The 19,828-nt window shown below is 40.5% G+C and overlaps 1 pseudogene across 1 annotated transcript; it reads right to left on the bottom strand.

Moving 5' to 3' along the window:
• Positions 1-11,276: 11,276 nt before the first annotated feature.
• Positions 11,277-12,174, bottom strand: LOC308631399 (NGFI-A-binding protein 1-like; annotated as a pseudogene). Its single transcript has one exon. The product of its transcript is annotated as an NGFI-A-binding protein 1-like (transcript).
• Between the last annotated feature and the right edge of the window lie 7,654 nt (positions 12,175-19,828).

A 19,828-nucleotide genomic window follows, 5' to 3' on the forward strand; every position in this document is an offset into this window, starting at 1 on the left:
TCTCCGCATAATCCCAATACGACTTGACTTTCAATTATTCTGGTTCAATAATGCCCCTGGTTGGGCTGGGGATGTGGCTCAAGGGGTAGTGTGCTCGCCTGGCGTTGGATCCTCAGCACCACATACAAACAAAGATGTTGTGTCCACCAAAATAAATAAATAAATATTAAAATTCTCTCTCTTTAAAAAATAGAAATAAAAAATAATGCCCTGGTCACAAGTGCTGGTGATAAAGTCCATCACCAACCACAGTTTATTCAGCATTTTTTCCTTAGAAACATCTTAAAACACAAAAGGATTCTCTCCTTGAAAGACTCAACTGGAACTGCTCAGAGATGAAGCACTTTGACCCATGAGTCGGCTGCATTAGCTAGCTCCTCCAGGGAAAGAGTGACCCTTCCTGGGTGGGATTCTCACAAGCCCATGGCAGCATATGAAAGGGCAAATGGGGTATTCTGGCAGTGATCCCAGGGAGGACCATCCAGGACTCTCAGGGAGCCAGGGATGGAAGGAAGCCCTCAGTAGGCATAATAGGCTGGAAACTGGACTTGCTGAAAGAACAAGTCATGCAAATATCAATATTTGCTCTTATTTCCTTTTGTCTTAGTGAAGCCAGATTTAAAGTTAGGTAGTCAGTGTAGTTAGGTAAATCGGGTCTAATACCGAGTGAAATCTAAAATGGAGGCCATGCTGAGAATGACTCAGGGAAAACACAGGATGACTCATGGAATGTTAATGAAGTCCTGAAAAGGCCCTAGGCCAAAGTCCACCTCAAAGAAGTATTAATGAATAGCCCCCAACAGATTTGGAGATAGCCCATCCCAGAGAAGTGATAAGCCCATCCCAAAAGTCCTTCCTGCCCTTTTGGCCCACCTGTGTCTCACCCCTCAGGCCCTCCAACCTACATTCCATCACCAAACCTATAAAAAGGGGAACACATTTGCCCGCTAACTGGATTCCACCTCTTGGGTCCCCTTCTTCCTCCGGGAGAAGTCTTTTCTGCTGTCCTTTAATAAACTTCTAATCTCTACTCTAACCTTGCCTCTGCGTGCTTCTTTGGTGTTACTCTTCAACATCGGGGAAGCAAGGACTCGTCACCGGTCAACAGCGGTAACATTAGGTTTTATAATATCCCATCCAAAATTGTTTTAAGTTACTTAGGTTGATTCCTTTCTTCCTCACCTGTCTGTGTGGTTATGTAGTTTATCAGTGATAGAATTAGGTTCATTTGTTATTGTTTATATGCCTTTTTGGTCATCTCTGTACCCCTCTAATCTTTATTTAGAATTACCATAGGTCATTTTAGAGTTAACATAGATCAGCTGTGCACTAGTATGTTGCACAGCTATGGATTTTAACAAGGCACAGGAGAAGATATCTACTACCAACTTGTGGTACATAATGGTGGCATTGATATAAACTTCCACTGGGCTTTGTATTTGTCACCACACCATTCCCAGGCCCCAAGTCCTGATAATCACTGGTCTGCTCCCCATCACTATAGTATTTCTATGTTCAGAATGTGTGAAATAGATCACATTCAGTGTCTGGAGGTTTTTTTTTTTTTTTTTTTTTCCACATAGTAAAATGGATTTAAGATTTTAAGATTCATCTACATTGCATGAATCAATAGTTTATTCTTTTCATCAATGAGTATTTTATTGTGTGTCTATCTGTTTCACTGTGTGGATATCTCAGTTTCTTAATTCATTCACCTGTTCATTGATATCTGTACTGTTTTCATTGTTTTTTTTGAAATCATGAAAGAATTTGGTTAAACTTCCCTGGGAACTAGTAACTTTTATTAATTCACAAAATGAAACTGAGGGAGAGTTCATTTACTCCCTGCTTTCCCCTTGGGGCCATATTGGCCATCAGAAATCTCTGCAGGAAGATAGACAAAGGGAAATGTGTCTTGATCTTACATGCTTCTTTTCCCCAAGGAAAACTGCAGATGTTTCTAGAAAGCTGGACAGAGAAAAAATTAGGAATTTAATCAAAATCACTCACTACTCATGTACTGAAGTGCTGCCCCCTCCCCTGACTCATGAAACGGCAAGGCCTTCCTGAGGTAGATGGCACAAGGCAACAAAACTCTGGGGGAGCGCAGCATGTTTCTGGAAATTGAATGGTTTTTGTTTGGCTTTATTGTAATTGGAATATTACTCACCTCTCATATGACCATTGAGTCTAGGCGAATTAACATTACTCTCCAGGAAAACATAACAATCCTGGAAAATAGGTCAGCTTGCAACAACTGCAATAATTCAGCCGATTCTCATGAACAGTTAAGCATTACAGCAAAACTCTCTAAGGAAAAAACAGTTAAGGAAGTTTATGAAAACCTTGTCAAAGTTAATCTAAATAAACCTCAAGTAACTATTCCTGAAAGTCCAAAGGCCCTTTCTGCTAAAGTAGGTCATAAGGAAAAGAATAATAAAAAATATAGGCCTATGCCAATATTCTTGGGGCCCTATGGCTGACCTACATGATTGGAGGTAGATTTTGGTATCCCCCTCGTAGTCCTGGACCAGAGCCAACTCCCACCTTGCCCCCTAGGTCCTGGACAGGAAAATATGATCCCAATGTAGGGTTGATAGTAAATGTTAATAATAAATGGGTATGCTATAGAGATTTAAGTAACTGGGAATAAATCAGACATAGGGGGACCCCTTGATGCTTAAAAACTAGAGAGGAAAAGTTAATCATTAGAAAACAAATAAGTAGATGGTATTGGACTCAGGGACCAGCTAGCTAGCAGGGCTGAATGGTATGATTCTTTGCCATTAGAGTGATTAAAAATAGTAGCCGAAACTTTCAAGTTAACCACTTGCTATAACCACCGCGCAGGTTTGAAATATGATAAATCAGCTTGAGGGATAGGGTAAATGTCTGTGTCGTAGCTAAATATTATCAAGCTTAGCTAAGTAGAACAGCTCAAGGCAGAACACGAAATGAAAGTTAAAAGTGCTTACTGCTGCTTAATGATTATTAATGGATTAATGATTATTTTTGTCTGATTAGGCTTACTCAAAAATGAAACTGTATGTCCTTGAATAATAACTTCTGTGCTTCCTGCCTTGTAACCACAAAGTATTATAATCATTCCAAAAAGAACAGTATATATGATTCAAGACATAAGTAGATTCAGATTCAGCACCTTCACTTTTCTATCTGTGTTGTTTCTCCGCTGTTCCTCCCCAATTCCTTGTCATCTGGTCATCCTCTGAGACCCCATGCTGAGGCTGGCCCAGGGCACTGAAGGCCATATCAAAAGGTGAAGGTTGAATTTTCCTTGGTAAATGACAGAAAAAGAGCTTAGGAGTTAGATGCAGAGAGAACAAGTCTTAGAAGTGACCTTGAGAACTGGTTTGCAGGCATGTCTTGGTCAATCTTGACTTCATTTCTACCTTTTAGAGAAATTCTTTTTTGATATATCCCTCACCTCCTCAAAATAAAATATGCTGTCCTAGAAGCTATGTTTTCTTGAATTAAGTTTGGATACAAGGGGGCTGGGATTGTAGCTCAATAATAGAAAGCAAGTGGGTTTGATTCTCAGGACCACATAAAAATAAATAAAAAAAATAAAGGTGTCATGTCCATCTACAACTAAAAAATAAATAAATAAATAAAGTTTGGATACAGGGTAATGAGAAGTAAAAAGTTAGTAAGAAATACCATAGACTATTATTGCCATAAAAAGCAATAATGGAAGACAACATAAGATCATTACACATAGGATCTTTCATTAAAAGTACATCTAGGGGCTGGGGCTTGTAGCTCAGTGGTAGAGCACATGCCTTGTGCATGTGAGGTACTAGGTTAATTCCTCAGCAACACATAAAAATAAATAAAGATATTGTACCAACCCACAACTAAAAACAACAACAACAACAACAACAACATCTAGCCAGGGACTGAGGTTGTGGCTCAGTGGTAGAGTGCATGTGAGACACTGTCTTTGATCATCAGCACCACATAATAAATAAATAAATAAATAAATAAATAAATAAATAAATAAATAAATGTATTAAAAAGTACATCTAGTCAGGTGCAGTGGTGCACACCTGTAATCCCAGCAGCTCAGGAGGCTGAGGCAAGAGGAACAAGAATTCAAAGCCAGCTTCAGGAAAAGCAAGGCACTAAGCAACTCAGTAAAACTCTGTCTCAAAATAAAATACAAAATAGGGCTGAGGATGTGGCTCAGTGCTCAAGCACCCTTCAGTTTAATCCTCGGTACTAAAAAAAAAAAGTACTTCTAAATTATTGACTCAGTTATGCTAATATAATTTTTAAAAGTACTTAGAGAAGTCTTCAGAGTTGTAGTGAATGAGATACTACAAATTAAATATAAATTAAACACATTAGCAAATTTATTCAATATGTATCCATAGGCCATGCTCTAGTAAATGAGTAAAAATAGAATTTTTTTTCTTTTTTTTTAAGAGAGAGAGAAAATTTTTTAATATTTAATTTTTAGTTTTCGGCAGACACAACATCTTTGTATGCCAGGGGAGCGCGCTACCGCTTGAGCCACATCCCCAGCCCCTCGACATTTTTTTTTTTCATTAAAAATTTTAAGAATAGAATTTTGATTTGGCCAATTAGAAAACAAACTGCTTCCCTGTTAAGTAAACACTTTAAAAAATAAACTTAGAAATGTTTTATGTCTTCTCCCCTAAAGTTGGCATCAGCTCAGACATCTGTGTGATATAAACTTCATTTTCCAAATCACTCCTTTTTGCTTTGTACCTTGCTGCAGCTGCTGCAGTACCCTCTACTTCCCCATGTTAAACCTCAGAGCCACCTTTGACCTATGTCTTTTGCCTGCTCCTCATATCCTGTCTCACACCTACATACCACAACTTATCAGTTGCTCTTGCACATGGTTATTTTGCTGTGTATATTTGGCAATTTAAAAGCCACTCTGGCAGGGCGTGGTGGTGCATGTCTGCTGAGACAAGGAGAATAAGAAATTCAAAGCCAGCCTCAGCATCTTAGCAAGGCCCTAAGCAACTCAGCAAGACCCTGTCTCTAAATAAAATATTTAGAAAGGGCTGGGGATGTGACAGTGGTTAAGTGCCCTTGGGTTCAATCCCATATACAAAAAAAAAAAAAAAAGGAAAGAAAAAAAAAACTCTGTTTCCCTCTCATTGTTTATAGAATAATTATACAAGCTGCTAAGCTGCTCCTGATTATAGGTACTTTTCGTAGAGTGTGTGTACTTAGAACAGCACTTGACAAGAACAAGAGCTTCATAAATAGGAGCTCTTATAGTTATTATCATCAATATAAAATCAGTACTGTTTGTTTGATTTTATTTTGTATAAATTTCCACAATTTTATGTTCAAAGAAGTCACAAGCAATATTGAATTATATTAATTATGTTATATATTATTGATTATATTAACTATAACATACATGACTTTCTGGTAAATAAACTATATAACTTGCATGTTGAAAATTTTTACCTCTACCTCAAATGGGTTTTTTAAATAGCAGGCATATCTTTTATACTTATAAGATGTGTGTTTATTTTAAATATCCATTTTGTATATTGAATTCCAACATTTTTTTTCATGTAAAGGTGAACCCATGATGTCATGGTGAAGACTTTCCCCCTCAAATGTGCACTTGAAAGTTGATTGATTTAAAAGTACATTCTGATAGTTGAATGAATCTCAGTACTGATCCCTGAAATTGATTTGGAGTTGCCCATAGGCAGTAAAACTCACAAATGAACTGCACAGATGTGTGCCTCATCCGCTAATCCCTTATGCCTTTAGTGCAGTATCACACACACACAAAAAAAAAAAAAAAAAAAAAAAAAAAACAACCCAGTAATTGGTACTCAAGGAATGGATCACTGGCATACGTAAAAGCAACAACCTGTTTCCTGGGAGCAGCAGATGAAGAGTGGGCTTCATGTCTGGAAAGCCCCATCTGACTCCTTGGAAGAATGAGTTCATTTGCTCTCTATCCTGGAGCTACCAGGGTAGAATCAAAAAAGGTTAGCTGAGCAGGAAGAAAAGCAATTCTGTAAGTCATCCCTGAGGTACAGAACCAGTCATTTTTCAACCCCTGTTTCCACGTTTGAACACTCATCTCATTCCTTAATAAATTTCCTGAGATGAATTGAAGAATCAGAAATCTTTCTCTACAACACAAATGCAAATTTTTGATCCTGAGTATCACTTGTGTAACTGAGAGAACAAAGTAGAATGGGACCACCTAGGGCCACTGATTTTTTTTCTGATTGTTTTTAGCTTAAAACTCTGCAAAACTCAAAAGTATAAAAGGAAATGAACATGGAGTTTTTCTAGCTGAATCGGGTGAATTCTGTGTCATCCATGCCCATTCCATGACCACAAGGCAAGCTGCAGGGGTCATTTGGCTCTGGGAATCATCCTGAAAACTCACTGACTGAGGAAAGTATTGAGAAAAAATATAAAGGATGACAGGGAGAGGTAGAAGATAATCTATGCACAGTCCCTCTGTTAGTCAGCTTTATGTTACTAAGCAAATACTCAAGACAATTCAACTTACCATGATCAAAAATTTCTTTCTTTTATCTGGGTGTGGTGGTGCACACTGTTGGGCATGGAGCCAGAACAGGACCAGGTCACCATTCAACAATGGTGACCACCCCTAGGGCTTTAGGCTTCCGGCTTCTTCTTCCTATCTAAGAGAAAGGGCCCACCAAAAGGGTCCACCAAAAGAACCCACCAAAGGGCCATCACCAGCCCAGGAGCCCAATAAAAAACTAACAACAGGTATGCCAGTTATAACCACACACACTTCCCATGGGGGATGATTTAAGTCCTTAAAACCACACTGCTGCTGTTGCAGACGCTTCGGTCTCTACTGTAGCCTATGCTGAATAAACTGATCTCTGGACGACCTGGTGTGCTCCCTCACTGAGTGGTTGGGGTCTTTGGGGATCTTTCACACACCTGTAATCCCAGTAACTTGGGCGGCTGAGGCTGGAGGATCATGAGTTCAAAGCCAGCCTCAGCAATTTAGCAAGGCCCTAAGCAACTTAGTGAGACCCTGTCTCAAAATAAAATTAAAAAATGGCTTGGGGTGTGACTCAGTGGTTAAGCACCCCTGGGTTCAATCCCCTGTACCCCCCCCCCCCCAAAAAAAAAGTTTCCTTTGTCTCATAGTGGTATAAGTTCCTGTCCATAATCCATTGACATCATTGTTTTGGACTGTGATGAGTTAGCACATACTGATGGGAGCAGGTGGTGAAATAAAACAGGTCCCTCATGACCTGGAAATAAAAACAGAGAGAAAGGGGCTGGGATTGTGGCTCAGTGGTAGAGGACTTGCCAAGTACTGTGAAGCATTGGGTTCGATCCTCAGCACAACATAAAAATAAATAAATAAAATGAAGATATTGTGTTCATTTACAACTAAAATCAACAAAAGCGAGAGAGAGACAGAGACGGGGAGAGAGAGAGAGAGAGAGAGAGAGAGAGAGAGAGAGAGAGAGAGAGAAGAAGAAGAAGGAGGAAGAGGAGGAGGAGGAGAAGAAGAAGAAGAAGAAGAAGAAGAAGAAAAAGAAGAAGACACCAGGGTCCTATAATCTTTTTCAGGGCACACTCCAAATATCTAAAGACTTCTCAAAAGGCCCCACCTTTTTAAGATTACACCACTTTCCAAATATGTCAACTTGGGGACCAAGCTTTTAACATATGGGCCTTTGAAGGGGCCTTTAGGTTTCAAATTGTAGCAGTCCCCAAAATGTTATTTGTTTTATGTAAATAGATTGGGCATTATGCCCACTTAACTCCCACACAAATTTCTTAGCTAATTGTGTGTGTGTGTGTGTGTAATTTATTTCTTACCTTTATTCTGATAATTATCTGGTAACATTCTCCTTGCTTAACATTTTATAGCCCACAGAGAAGAACATCTATGATTTCAATGTTATATGAAACCCTCTTTAGTTCAATTCTTTTCTAGCTGGCTTCCTTCCATCCACTGATGTCCTACTCCTCCCACATGCTTCTGGCCCATACATCCATGAGGTAGTCTTCACACACCAAGACTTGGAAATGATCAAGTAATGTTTAACAGATAAGTTTTAATAGAAGCAGTGTGTGCATGCAGGCAAACGAGTCTCAAATTGCTTTGAAGATGCACCCCTTAGAGAATTCTCTCAAAACTATTTTTAGGACTGGATCAAGATGGTGGAAGTGAGGGAGGCTGCAGGTTTCAACTCCACAGTTTGGAACCAAAGCAGTGAGAGAATCACATAATGGAGAGGTGGATGAGAGAGGGAATGCACTGATTCAAAATACTGAGCTATCAGAGGATTTTAGACACTTGAACACAAAACAGAAAAGTATTTATTACCCCAGAAGCAGCACCTGCAGCATCAGGGCAGGACTAAGGAGAGGGCTACAACATGGAGAAAGAAGGAGAGGCAAAGCTGACAAGCTTACTTCAGAAAAAGCAGTAGAAGAGAGAGAAAAACAGAGTTAAGCTGGTGCAGGAGTTATAGAGACACATGTTGAGCAAGAAGTGTTCTATTCTCTGAATTTGCCAGTGGAGAAGCAGGCAGCCCTTTTGTAGAGACTATACCTCAGCTTAGAGCTTGGGAAAAGATTTTTACCTAGAGATCACAACAGATATTATCATAGGGAACACTTTTAAAATGAGCCAGCCGAGTAACCTATGTAGTGGGATCAAACTATCTATGAGATGAAGACACCTGAACCCCTCCTCTCCTTCTGGCTTCTGCAATGAGGTGGAACAGAACAGAGTGCATGACACTACCAGGGAGTGCAGCACCTATGGTGTGCTGCATGTCTCTGCCCTAGGCACCACTTTTTTGCTTATGCCAGTAGTTGCAGCCCCTAGAAAGTGGCAAGTACTTCTGCTGTTGGCCACCACCATATACCCAACCTTTCTTCACCAACTCATGTGCTCATTGCCAGGTTGTCCCATGCCTCTGCCTCTGCCCCAGGCCACCACTTTTTGCTTTTGACAGGAGTTGCAGCCTCTAGAAAGCAGCAGGTACCTCTGCTCTTGGCCACCACTACACACCCAGCCGTTCTTCAGCACCCCATGCCCCAGTTGCCAGGCTGTCCCATTCCTCTGCCACTGCACCCCATGCACTGAAACTCTATTGCTGTTTAGATAACCCCAAGTGTATGCCACATTTCTATAGGCAGGTCCACAAGCCAGGCAGTGAGAGACCTGTCCACTCTGTCACAATTAGGGGCCATTTCTTCTGACTTTCCAGAGAGCTAGTCAATCTCAGGCATGCTGAGGAAGTACAGAACCCAGCTAGGTTCATTCCAGAAGTGGAAGGACTGAGGTCTGTGACCATAGATGTCATGACTTGAGTTCTGTGCAGTTCTCAAAGGAGAAAGATGAGCTGAATTTAGGGGAATAAACTAAACATACAGCTCCTTTTTCCATCATGGGGGCAGCTGGTATTATTACTACCTCTGTACCCAGAGAAACTTGAAGAACTAGCTGAGGAGGCATGGGCATTTACTACACCCCACCCCCCCCCCCCCCCAAATAGAGAAGAGAGAAAAACACTTGACAGAAATCAAATCTGGAAAGACCAGTAAGAAACCTTTCCATCTCAAATAGCTTGTCTTAGAATAATGCTGTACTCCTTCATGTTCATTTTTTATTGTCTCCTGTGTTTGATAGGTTCTTCCCCCAATTATTAAGTATGATATTGCATACTTTAATCCAAATACATGTATTTTATAAAATGTTTTAATTTCTATTTAAAAATTTTTTAACATTCTCTCCCCACCCCATACAGGGGATTGAACCCACAGTCTTATTCATGCTAGGCAAGCACTCAACCACTGAATTATATCCCTTGCCATCTTATGCTCCTCCTCCTCCAGTTTCTTCTGTCATTATCTGCTTCTGCCCAGCCCCCCAACCCCTTTTTTTGTTTTTGTTTTTTAACGGCAGGTCAAATATCCTGAAACCCAAAAAACACATATATTTTGATAGTCTTCTAAATCCCAGTTGAATTCAAATATTAAAGTAACACACAAATAAGCTAAAAAAAATTCAATATTGTTCCAAGACACTTACTAAATCTCCATGACAAGATGAAAACAAGAAAAATTAGGATGACAAGTAGAACTACTCCCTGGTTCTTCCTCTCTTCTACTAGCTGCTGCAACCTCAGCCATTACAGCCTCTCTCCTTCCCCTTTTTTATTCATTTATTTTTACTTCCTCCTGCTTCTTTTTCTTTTAAGCCCTACATACTTTACTAGCAATACTAGATACAAACAAAAATTAGAAATTAGGCAAGAGATAGAAATAAATGGGATACAATTAGAGATGGAAGAATTCAGATTATTCCTATTTGCAGATAATATGATCTTATGCTGAGAAAACCCTAACATTTCCACAACAAGAATTATAGATCCAATAAAAAAAAATTCAGCAAAGTAACACAACATAAAATCAACATGCAAAACTTTTTCTGTACATGAATAGTAAAATCGGCTGAGAAAAAAATCAGGAAAACAATTCCCATCACAATAGTTTTAAATAAACCTAGGAATAAGCATAACCAAGAAAGTGAAAGACCTCTACAATAAAAATTATAAAACAGAAAAGAAAGAAATAGGACACTAGATGAAGATCTCCCGTGTTTATGGATAGTCAGAATTAACATAATTAAAATGGCCACAATACCAAATGTGATCTACAGATTTAATGTAATACCTGTCAAAATACCAATGACATTCTTTACAGAACTAAAAAAAAAAAAAAAAAAAAAAAAAAAAAAGTCCTAAAACTCATATGGAAGAACAAAACTCTCAGAATACTTACAACAATACTGAGCAAAAAGAGCAATGCTAGAGGCATCACAGTACCTGATTTCAAATTTTACTACAGAGTAACTAAAATTGCATAGTACTGCCATAAGAACAGACACATCGAGGAAAGGAACAGAAGAGAAGACACAGAGGCAATTACACATGGCTATAGACATTTGGCTCTTGATAAAACTAACATAAATATACACTGGACAATATAAAGTCTATTTAAACAAGTGGTCCTGGAAATATTGCATATCCATACATAGAAGAAAACTAGATCCAGATATATTAGCCCATACAAACACACTCAAAATTGATTGAAGGCCAAAATACTAGATCCAAACTTTGCAATTATTGGAAGAACTAATTGGGGAGACACTTCAACATACAGGCATAGGCAAAGATTTCCTGAATAGAACACCAATAGCTCAGGAAATATGATAAAGAATCAATAAATCAACTAACATCAAATTTAAAGGCTTCTGTACAACAAAGGAAACAATTAGTAGAGTGAAGGGCATTATCTTTCGCATAGAATTGGGCAGCTGCTTCATTAACAGTGAGCTCATGAAGTGTGAGATGTTTCCCATCCTTTTTCTTTGAGTCAAATCTGCCATACATGGCACTGTATTTTCGAATTTCCTCCTCTTTTTGTGGATCATCATCACTCATTTCAAAAATGTGACCAATCATTTTGGCCAACTTCTTGTTGGTTTTTTAGCAGCTCTTTCACTTCATTCAAGTCACTATTTGTCAGTGTGGGGTCCAATCGCTCCACACACTCAGCCACAGAGAGAGCAGCAGCAGCATCCAGTGCCTCACTGCTTTCCTTGGAGAAAGCTGGAGAGCCAAGGTCTGCTGGGGTCAGACTGTGTTCCCTCTCAGTAGCATTGTGGCCTTGCCAGAGTCTGTTGTGCTAAGCTCCCATCACATCTGACTTCCCTTGTCCCAAGCTCTGCACACAAGTGGTGGCAGCACATTTGGGAATTTTTAAATGAGGTTCCTTTCATTACTTCTTCAGGATATTCCCAGCCAAGTTGGTGATCCCTCTGGTACTTTGTAGATAGGTATACTACTGACAGGAAGGGAAGTCAGTGGCTGATTGAAAAGGCCAGGGTTTGTAATCCAGTCTCTCAAAGCCTTCTGTGGTCTTCTAACATGAAGGGGCTTGCTAGCCATGCCAAGGAGCGCCAGTGATTTCCAAAAAATTCCTCTTCTCCAGCTTCACAGAGTTGCTGGACATCATCGCCACCTTGTTGGATAAAGGCATCAAAATAAGCAGATTGGTTTTCTGCAGTATTCTATATAGCTGCAACCCTCCCAGGGTCCTGGGTAAGGCTGCAGCCATTACTGTGGATGGGTTTAACTTGGCCCGCAGCTGCAGCAGTCTTGGCGCACTCTCCCTGGAAGACAACTCAGCTCCAACTTCGAAGAGGCGGTCCCCGGCTCTCCCTCAGACGGCTGCGGTGGCCTGGACGCCCCGCTCCCGTCTTGCGGTGGTGGGGGGAGGGAAGGTGGTGGGCGCGGTCTCCCTGCGCAAGGCAGGCTCCCGCCCGCTGCTGCCCGCCCGCCTGCCCAGACAGCTCTGCTGCGGTGGCGGTGGCGGCGGCAGCGGCGGCACCTCCCCCGCCCTCCCCTTGCGTGCTGCACCTTCCCGTCCCCCGCCCACCTCCGTCGTAGCCTGCACCCCCAGCGCGCCTTCCCGTTGGGAGATTCCGTTCTTGCTACTTTGGCGGCTCAGGCTCCGGCTCCGGTCCTCTAGCGGCCAAGTGAGCAGATATAGGCGTGGGCCGCCGCGGGGCAGGGGAGCCGGTGACGCCCCTGGGCTTGGCCTCTTCCTACCGCCCCCATCCCTGAATATAGAAATTTTTAAAAACTCAACATTAAAAAATAGCCCAGCCTATATATGTACAAATGAACTGAATAGGCACTTATTAAAAGAAATATGCATAAAAAGTCCAACTTCTTTAACAATCAGGAAAATGCTAATCAAAACTACACTGAGATTCCTTCTCCTCTTAGTGTGGCAAGCATGAAAAATATGAATAACAAAAAAAGTAGGTGAAGATGTGGGGAAAAGAAACACATGCACACAGTTGGTGAAAATGTAAATTATTTTAGTCACTGTAGAAATCAGTATGGAGTGTCCCCAAAAGGCTAAAAGTAGAACTACTGTATGATCAAGTTCTATCATTCCTTGGTATTTATCCAGAAGAATTAAAGTGAGTATACTTTAAAAACAAATGCATACAAATAAAATGTTTGCCACAGCACACTTCACTAGTCAAGTTATGGAGTCCGCCTAGATGGCTATCCACAGATGAATGGATAAAGACAATTATATATATATATATACACATATCACAATGGAGTATTATTCAGTCATAAAGAACAAAATTCTACGATTTGCGGGGAAACTGATGAAACTGAAGAATATAATTTTGAGTTAAATAAGTCATACTATGAGAAAATATTATATGTTTTCTCTCATATGTAAGCTAGCAGGGTGTGTGGAGGTGACACCATAAAAGTAGAAGAGAGACCTAGATAGTATAGGAAGAGTGAAAGACCCCCGGACCCTCAAATCCCCCGTCCAAAAGAGAACTAGCGTCACACTAGCTGCAAAAGCAAGAGGCAAGTTTATTAATACACAGGCGCCTGCGGGTGCACAGCAAAACCTCAGCCGAAGCTTTGGTGAACTGGCACACCGGGCTTTGGGGTACAGATCTTTTATAGGGAAAAAGGAGTTGTTTTCCACCTAGCACAATAACAGGTATTTTTGAATCCAGCATACACGTCACTTAAAGGGTAAACTTGTTTTTCACTATGATAAACTTGTTTTTCACTATGATAAACTTATTTTTCACTATAGTTTCCCGAAAAACTCATTAATCTCACAGGTTTACATTGTGTTTCCTCCCTGTTCCGGCTTATGATCCCAGTTTGCTCAAGCATGTCCTGTGATGTGGTCAGGGTGCCCTTTCTAACAGGTCATGTGGTGAGCTCACCTGTTTACTACATACTTTCTACTTTTCATAATCCGGCCTTAGGTTATGGGGCTGGGGTCTTTCAAGAGGATCGGGGAGGAAGGGGGAGGAAGGATGAGGGAGGTATTGAGAAGTGAATTTAATCAAATTGTTTGCATAGATACCCAATTAAACTCATCATTTTGTAAAATACATGCCAATCTAGGTGGGGGGTGGCTCTCTCCAAGAGTTAAAAAAAAAATTTCTCCAGAAAACACAAAAAGTAAAAAAAAAAAATAGTGCAAATAAAATTGAGGTAATTAAAGAGTTCCTGCTCCCGACTGTGGCTCCCTTAAATTAGGTGACCTTGAACCAGGTTGAGAAGCAGGACAAATCAGGTTGGGAAGAGTGCTAGAGATTATGGAATGGAGGGCTGGACACATGCACTGAGGCATTTAGAAGGGCTCTGGTAGATGGTGTGGTGCCTCCGTCTGGCTGGGCACAGAATCACGAGCCACTCAAGCAGGAACAAAACTTTATTTTTGAAAAAGCCGCCAATACTGGTATGGGCCGGCAAGCCAAAACCAGTCCACCCACGCCCTTCTACCGGAACCGGCCCCCCCCCACCTCCCCCAGAATTCCCTCCTACTATCCTTTCCCAACCAATGGGAACTCTCCAGGAGTCCCGTAACATGAGTCCCCTAGCAGGCCAAGGTGAACAGCAGGAGTCCAATTTCCATATGAATGTAAATCTTAACATAATCATATCATCTCAATGGCTAGCTGGCGTCACCTTACAACCGAAAGTGCCATGCATCATATTATTTGCTTGTGGCTCCTAGCAGTGTGGGGCATTGCAGTGTGAACCAGGGTAATAAGCCGATCAAACCATACATTATGCAAAAGTTTGTCTGCTTTAGCAATGCTTAGGATGTACTGGGATGATTTGATTACTGCAGAAGTCTAATTGAAAGGTAGAGGTGGGACACACAGTAGGAGTGCAAAGGAAGAAAGGGACTTGAAAATGAAGAATTTGAAGGAAAAAAAAGAAATAAAACAGGGAATCACAGGGAAATAAAAGGGAGACCAACAGAATAAAGGAAAAGGATAGAGAAGGAGGAGAAGAAGAGGGCATGAGGAAGTATTTGGTAACAAAGTCTACCAAATTATGATATATCCATGTATGAATATACCACGATGAATCTAGTTTATATATTTATTATAATGTACTACTACTGCTACTACTACTTCCACCACTACTAATGATGATGATAGAAAGAAAATCAGGGCAGTAGAGCAAGCAGATCAGGGGAAGAAGAAGGGGAGGGAAAGGGAAGGTATTGAGGAATGAGACTGAGCAAATATGTGCATATATGAATATTGCATAATAAATCCCATTATTATGCATAGTTATCATGTACCTATAAAAAGAATAATTTTTTTTTAGAGAGAGAGAGAGAGAGAGAATTTTTAATATTTATTTTTTAGTTATCGGCGGACACAACATCTTTGTTGGTATGTGGTGCTGAGGATCGAACCCGGGCCGCACGCATGCCAGGCAAGCGCGCTACCACTTGAGCCACATCCCCAGCCCCAAAAAAGAATAATTTTTTTTAAAAAAGGATTTACAGGGAAGTGGATAAAAGAAAAACTAAATGGATGCAATCATTGAAAATCACCCGAAGAAGTCCCAAAATTTTAGAGACTAAGAAAATAGCAAAAATAAGTAAGGTGCATCAGTTGATTGGAGAAAAAAAAGATGAGCTCCAGGGCAAAACACATCTGCAGTGTTCTGTGGGTTTGCCACCACCAAAAAGTGAGGCCCCAGTAAGACCTAGATTGAAGGGCTTGACTGGGGCTTGAAATCTCTTTTATATCATAGAGGTGACCTACCTTGGGTTTTCCTTCCCTGCTGGGGACAAAGTGTTCTCTTGTCATTCACACTTGAACAGTTGCAAGAGCCTTGGCACCAAAGCCCTCTTGGAGGGTCAGGGTGGGTATGGTGCAGATAGGGAAATAGTTTGAGAGAATATTGTCTCTCCTGCAACTGTCACCCATGAAATCAGCACCTGGCTAGCACCCTGCTCTGTTCTCCCTTGTCTTTAGAACCATGTGGGCTCAGGCTGAGGCTCCTACAACACTTTGTCCTCAAGTGGTCTATTTGATGTGCTGTTATTGCCCCCTGCTTTAGTCAGCTCAGGCTGTGCAACAAATACCATAGCCTGGGTAGCTGAAGCAACAGATATTTCAACATTTCTCACCTTTCTAGAGGATGGAAGTGTAGGATCAGAGCACCAGCATGACTGGGTTCTGGTGAAGACTGTCATCTGGATTGTAGACCCAAGCTTTTCTCAAATAGTAGAGAGAAAGAGAGGGGAAGCAGATTCTTTCCTTCATGAGGACTGAGCTCATTCATGAGAGTTCTACCTTTGTGGCCAGATTACCTACACAGAGTCTCAAATTCCTAACACTATGACTTTGGGAATTAGGCCTTCAACATATAAATGTTGGAGGGGAGACACAAGCATTTAATCCATGACACCCCACCTACTGGAAATGGAAGTAGATCATCTCATAAACAAGGGGCTGAGGAATGGATAACACTCAAAATTATGAAGGTTCATGTTTCAATTTGTACTTGGCTCAGTTTCTCCTGACCAGTGTCTTGAAAGCAAGGATGCAAGTCAAGACTTGGACAATGACTGGAGTGACTGATGTACACTGCACACACCCAGCACCAAGGAGCAGCAAGCACACAGGTAGAAGGATGCTAGCAGCAGGCTTTGAAGGGAAATTGTTTCAAGCTCACAGAAAGCACCTCTCTCTCTAAAGGTGTGTCTGGGATGTGTTTCCAGGATCTTTCTGTGTGTTGCATTAGATGACTCCCAGTTTGTTCTTATAGCTATTGATTTTAATTCTAATATATTTAGCTACATTTTATTGAAATATTATTATTTAGTTAAATTTATCAGTTTTGAAAATGCCCTTAACATGTTGGAGTGTTGGGGCTACTTTTCATCTAGTATATGCAGGTTTTGTGGAGTAACCCAAGATCCATGATCAACTTTGAGTTGAATTTTGACATAGGGGTTGTAATGATAATGGTTATCTAGGTTACTTTTCAGGCTTGTGAAGGCTATTTTTGTTGAAAACAAGGATTGTTTCTCTGGGCCTGTGCAGATGTGCAGTGGGGAGTGGGGTGGGGACTATTGATGTCAGGAGGCCAAACCTCCATCCTCAGATCATGCTAATGAGGACATTTTTTGAACATGCATCTCAGGAAGAGCCATGATGATTGATTGACCAATGAAATACATGCATTACTTGGCCTTCACCCATGCCTTAAATACCCTGCTTCTTTATCCCATAAATATCTCCAAGCCTTATCCTCCAGGAGGCAGATGTGAGACTTAGATCTCCCATCTTCATACTTGACTACCTCATGGATTAAACTCTTGCTCTTTTACAAAATTTGTTTCAGTGACTGGCACAATGCATGGGGGACAAAAAGACCCTGGCTTGGGAACACATGTTGAGAGATTACCACTAGCTGCCTAAAGTTTTGTGTGCTGCATCCCCAGGGACAACTTTCAGTGCCCTTTGGCATTTAACATTCACTTCTGTAACTTCCTACATAAACAAAAATCCATTGCTACAGTGTGTCGCTCTGTTTTTTTTTTCATGTACACTCCTGAACAAGTTGTAAAAAAGAGAAGCCAGAGAGGCACAATGACATCTTGAAGATCTGTGTTGACCTGGTGCTTTCAGTTCTTAGGTATTGAAAGTTCCACATTCACAAATTGTAAGACCATTCTGCTAATTTCTCACATTAGAAATAAAATTAGAATTGCACAGCAAGCCTATGGACAATCCGAAGTTACAGTAGCCCAGTTATGAGTAAATAAGATGTGCCAAGAGCTTTTTGATTTTGTCGTGTGAAGTCCTCACATTTATGATGTGTTGTTCAGAGATCTGATCACCCTTAATGAAAGCATCATTGTTCATCTTCCAGAGTTCCCCTGAGTTACTTCAATAGATAAGGTTTCAGGTTGCTACCCAGGAGGTCACAACAGCAGCATCTCACTATGTATCTCCATGGCAATTAGGAGTCTGCCCAGAAAGGCAGGAGGTACCTGATACCCACTTCTGAGAGATTTCTGTCACTGTTCCTAAGGAAGTTAGTAAATCACTATTTTTTTTCAGAAATTAAATGTAGTGTAGGATGATGGCAGGAAATTCAAGGGTGAGACCCTCAGAAATAATGCCAATAGAACTGAATTATCCAACAATTGGCTCAGTCAGCCAGTGATTCTGGGAAAGAAATTCCATTGATGAAAAAACATTTTCCTTACAGATACTATGACAGGTTACTTCACTGCAATTTGTAAGTGTGCTGTGAGAGCCTTGGGAGAGAAGAGACACATGGATTCCCTGCCTTCAGGGTTAAGTCCAGACAAACTCCATCAGCACAGAGCCAGGAGCCAAGGACCAACATGAGGAGCTGACACACCAGGATGTCTCCTCTTATCATGCAGTTCCACCAAGGCAGGAGACTGTCCTGTGCATCCAAATACCATCTTGCAACGAAGAAGGAACAGCAGTAAGAAATCTGAGCATTCCTAGAAAGTGCAGCCATCCGAAAGAGGCAGCTGAGTCCAGCAAAGCCCAGATTCTATAGGTAATCTATAATTTGAGGGTAATTCTATAATTTGGCATAATTGGTGGGCAAAAATCACACCTAGGACTGCCACTCTGAAGGATGCTGACAACACTGAAAACAAACATGGCAGGTTTATTCTGTTTGTCTCATCTGGTAACTTAGGCTTTATAGAGAATATGGAGTCTCTGAAGCTAGAGAAGGAGAAGGAAAGAACCTGAACAGGTGAGTATTTACCTTCTGTGTGCTGCTCCAGGACAAGTTCTGTCCAAATTTGTTGTTTCAGAGCTTTTTCTCCCAGGTACTGCTATCTAGCATTTCATAAAAACTGACTAAATAAAAGCTATGTAGTTGCCAAGAAGGGATCTGTGCACTAGCACATAGACATATTTAACACACATGCTTTTAGCTTTGGCCTGTATATAGTACTTCACACCAACAGTGTATCTGCAGAGTTTAAAAAAAATTTTTTTTCCCTCAGGAAAAAAATGGTAGTTTAAAAAGAGAACATCTCTTGTCCCTCATAGGTCTAAAACTTTTAGGAAGAACTAATAAACAGAAGTAAGAATCTGATGTGCAAAGGCAAAAAATGTCCCTGTATTTCATTCACCTTTATAGAAAATTGGTTTGCCAGTAAGTTCGTTTATTAGGTGGGTCTCTTTACTGTGATTTGAATTGACCTACTATATGGAACACAGGCCAATCCCATCAGGCTTCTGCCTATGCATAACAATGGGAATACAAAAAACCCCCTAAGTCTATGAAAATAAAAATGTGAGGGAAAGATTTGCATCAAATATTTATGATGTTTAGATATTTTAAATTATTTATTTCAAGTTTTTAAAAACACTTCATGAATTAAAAGTCAGTGAATTTAGCCGGGCATGGTGCAGCAGCTTGGGAGACTGTGACAGGAGGATCATGAGTTCAAAGTCAGCTTCAGCAAAAGTGAGGCACTAAGCAACTCAGTGAGACCCTGTCTATAAATAAAATACAAAATAGGGCTGGGGGATGTGGCTCTGTGGTTGAGTGCAATTCTAGTGACAAAAAAAAAAGACAGTAAATTTTATATAATATACTATTTGGGAAATTTCAGAGTTCAAAAAGTCAGAGTCCCATGTTGTAAGAAGCCATGTGATAATTTAAGGGCAAATTTAAACATTTTTTTCCAATCTAATCACTTTTATTTATTTATCTTGCTGATGCCCATAATAATTTTTTTAAAAAAAAATGAGTTGTAGATGGACAGAATGCCTTTATTTTATTTTATTTATTTATTTTTATGTGTTGCTGAGGATCAAACCCAGTGCCTCACACACACTAGGCAAGCGCTTGCCACTGAGTTATAGCCCCAACCCCCATAATATAAATTTATACTACTAACT

This window comes from Spermophilus citellus, assembly GCF_964194105.1.
Source record: "Spermophilus citellus genome assembly, chromosome: 12".
Taxonomy (NCBI): domain Eukaryota; kingdom Metazoa; phylum Chordata; class Mammalia; order Rodentia; family Sciuridae; genus Spermophilus; species Spermophilus citellus.